Source organism: Myotis davidii, unplaced genomic scaffold, assembly GCF_000327345.1.
Source record: "Myotis davidii unplaced genomic scaffold, ASM32734v1 scaffold169, whole genome shotgun sequence".
NCBI lineage: Eukaryota > Metazoa > Chordata > Mammalia > Chiroptera > Vespertilionidae > Myotis > Myotis davidii.
In genome coordinates this window covers 1,505,474-1,509,230 of record NW_006383005.1, presented here as the reverse complement: position 1 = coordinate 1,509,230, position 3,757 = coordinate 1,505,474, and the positions used below count along the sequence as shown (strand labels likewise).

At 51.7% G+C, this 3,757-nt stretch overlaps 1 protein-coding gene across 1 annotated transcript in view; it reads right to left on the bottom strand.

Annotated features, from left to right (window-relative positions):
* Positions 1 to 3,381, bottom strand: part of UCP3 (uncoupling protein 3 (mitochondrial, proton carrier)) — an 11,660-nt gene extending 8,279 nt beyond the window's left edge. Inside the window, exon 1 of the mRNA XM_006777932.2 lies at positions 2,862 to 3,381. The gene's annotated coding sequence lies outside the window, so the exon portion shown is untranslated. The remainder of the gene's footprint in view (positions 1 to 2,861) is intronic.
* Between the last annotated feature and the right edge of the window lie 376 nt (positions 3,382 to 3,757).

Below are 3,757 nucleotides of genomic sequence, written 5' to 3'. Positions count from 1 at the left end.
CCCCCCCCTCACCCCCGGCCCTTCCCCTCCTTAGACCTGCGCTGGGCTTCTTGGAACCTTAGCCTGGGAATGTGAGGGCATGCCTCTAGAGCTGGGAGGCCCTTGAGGGCTGTGCTCTCTCATGTCTCTTACTGGTTGTTGGAGTGTCCCTTATTAACAATCTTTCGGGGGTTACCCAAGCTCTAAAAGAAGAACTCTACAAGTTAGGTATTTTTACTCCACTTTCAGAGTTACAAATTGAAGCCCAGACAGGTAGACTGACCATCTGAGGTCACAGGTGCACAGGGCTATGTGACTCCAAGGCACATGTGTGATGTGCCAGCCTGGCAGGGAACACTTCTGAACTTCCTTTGTCCCCAGCCACTCCTGGTCCCATACCATACTTTCTTGTAGGATTAACTCATTAACTGCAGTGGTTCCTCCCCAGATAAAGGACCCCTAAAGGCAGGACAGGGCTGACTATCCTTCTCTGTGCAGCCTGGCACAGGGATGGCCCAGGGCTCCAGAGGCCCACGGAGGACCAGTTGACCAAGGAACCCCACTTGCTGAAGGGGAGAAATGGGAAATAAAATCGGAGGTGCCCACAGCAGCCTTGGTGGGGGGCGGGAGCCTCGAATGCCAGGGCTTTACTGAACCTAGCGAGTGAAGAGTGGTTGGTGATTTTGAGTTGAAGAGTGACACTAGCAGACCTATGTGCAGAGCATGCTGGTACAGACATTTGGACTGGTATGTGAGGCTCAAGACCAGTGAGCAGGTGGTTGGAATGGTACAGGGTGAGGTGCTGGAGCCTGAACATGATCAAGAACAGTGGCTACAGCCCTGACTGGTTTGGCTCAGTGGATAGAGCATCAGCCTGCGGACTGAAGGGTCTCAGGTTCGATTCCAGTCAAGGGCATGTACCTTGGTTGCAGGCACATTCCCAATAGGGGGTGTGCAGGAGGGCGCTGATCGATGTTTCTCTCTCATCCATGTTTCTAACTCTCTATTCCTTGCCTTCCTCTCTAAAAAATCAATGAAGTATATTTAAAAAAAACACACAAAAAAACAGTGGTTCCAGCCCTAGTTGGTTGCTCAGTGGATAGAGCATCAGCCTGCAGACCAAAAGGTTCTGGGTTTGATTCTGGTCAAGGGCACCTACCATGGTTGCAGGTTCCTCCCCGGCCCAGGCCCTGGTTGGGGGCTCATGCAGGAGGCAGCCAATCGATGTGTCTCTCTCACATTAATGTTTCTCTCTGTCTTTCCTCTCACACTGATGTTTCTCTCTCTCTTTTCCCCCCTTCCCTTCCTTCCTTCCACTCTCTCTGAAAAAGCAATGGAAAAAAATATCTTCAGGTGAGGGATTAAAAAACGAACACACAAAAAACAACAAAAAGAGCAGTGGCCCGTGGTGAATCGGGCACCTTCCAAAAGCGGTCCTGAGCCACCCACAGGAGGCAGAGTGGATCGGCTTGGACTCAGGTCAAAAGCCACAGCTTTGGGGGCGGGCCTTAGAACTTCCAATGGCCATATTGGGGTGGGGGCAGGGAGGCTACAGTGCTGGGCACAGGTAAGGGCCCTGAGACCAGTGCTCCCCACCTCCGTCCCCTTGTTCCAGCCTCCTGGTATGTGAGGAACCCCAGCAGCCAGCAGACCTTTGCCACTGGCAGGTAGAAGAGGTTGAGAGCAGAACCCTCCTCCCGCTAGCTCTGCTGGGGCACTTGAGGGATGGGATGGTCTAGTCCCGTGGTCGGCAAACTGCGGCTCGTGAGCCACAGGCGGGTCTTTGGCCCCTTGAGTGTGGCTCTTCCTAAGCCTTAGGAGTACCCTAATTAAGTTAATAACAATGTACCTACCTATATTGTTTAAGTTAAAAAAATTGGGCTCTCAAAAGAAATTTCAATCATCGTACTGTTGATATTTGGCTCTGTTGACTAATGAGTTTGCCGACCATGGGTCTAGTCCACATGGCCTGGGGTAATGGAGCCATTAATGCTTGCTGAGTGCTTCCTGCACAGGACACCAAGCTGAGGGCTTTCTAGGCACTGAAAAATTCAGTCCCTTTATAAGACTCTAAGGTATGTAGTTGCTATATCTCACTCATCCGTGCAATTCCCACTTCGTTACCAACGGTCGGGAGGCTTTGAGGGCTCAGCCAGTACGGCTGAGATGGAGCTGGGATTGGAGCCCAGATCTGTCTGACACCTGTGCCTGTTCCATCGCTCAGTCTCAGGCTTCAGGGAGAGCTCAGGATTACAGAGTGGATCCTCAGCCCTCAGCCCGAGATCCCGACTCAGGTCTGGGTTGGGGTCTGGAATCTGCACTAGAACAAGGTCCCTGATGTCTCCGACGCACCCCCATCCTAAGACACCCTGCCAACCCCACCATCCTGGCAAAGCCTCCTCAGCATTCCCATGAAAGAACCCCCCGAGTGGAGAGTTCCCACGGGCTCTGTAAAACTCCCAGCATGCAACATGGGCCAGGCCTCATGCCAGACATGCCTCCACCTTCCGTACTCAGGAAAGGGGTCTCCAGAGCCCTTATGGGGAGAGGATTTTATGTTCTGGAGGATTCCTGCAAGGATTCTGGGCCAGATTAAGGAGAAAGCCACTTCTTATGTACGGGGATGTGCAAAATCACAGTAGAGGCAGCCAGCTGAGTCAGCGGCCAGTCTTGGGTGAGTGACATGGTGGTGGGGTTGAGTCCCAGCCCTGCCACAGTGCCCTCACCAGGGCTGCAGTTCCCTCACCTTGACAAGGTGGGGCTGGACTAAATCTTCGTAGCTCCGTTATGCCATGGTAGGGGTCCCTGCCAGCTCCTGGCTGCTCTCTGTAGGCTGCGGTGAGGGGAGAACATGCAGGGGTGGGTAGAGAATGGGATCTTACCTGAGTCCAGCAGGGGTAGGGGAAGCGCAGGACCTCCTTAAGGCTCCATCCCAGGAGGCGGCAACAGGACTCTGATTGCTCCCTGGCCATTCACGGCTGTCTCTGCTGCCTCCGGCTTGGCACCTATCTTTATACACTCTGGCTGACCTGAAACCTTACCCTGCAGACGCTAGTGACAGCCTGATCACTTGACAAGAAGCGGCTGGTGAGGGGCAGGGAGATGAGGGAGGAGGTCAGAGTTCTAGATCTGGTTCAGTTCCTTTCACTTGAGGTTCTTTAAAATAGCTACTGAAGGAAGAGCTATCTCAGAGGAGGAGGATATATATGTGCATGCGTGGGGCGTTGGACCGGTCACCTGTGAAAGTCCAAAGGTCAAGGCCTCCCTCCATAGGCTGCTCAGGTCTCTCCCTAGCCTCCTCTCAATAATAACACTGATAACAACTCATTTTTTGGTGCCTACGAGCGTGATACTTTACATATATTATTTCTATTTCTCACAACCCTAGGGGGTAGGTACTAATAGGATTCTGAGCTTGTTTGTTTTTTAAACAACAGCTTTGCCCTGGCCAGTGTTTCTCAGTGGTTAGAGCATCTGCTCACATACTGAAGGGTCTCAGGTTTGATTCTCAGTCATGGGCAAAAGCTGGGTGGCAGGTTTGATCCCCGGCCCTGGTCAGGATGCATGTGGGAGGTAACCAATTGATGTCTCTCTTTCACATGGATGTCTCTCCCCCCCCAACTCCCTCCTTTCCACCCTCTCTAAAAAACAATGGGAAAAATATCGTCAATTAACAAAAAACATAAAAAACAACTTTATTGAGAGATAATTCACACACCATTCACCTACTTATTCAATGTTTTTAGTATATTCACAGTTATACCACCATCAGTCATCA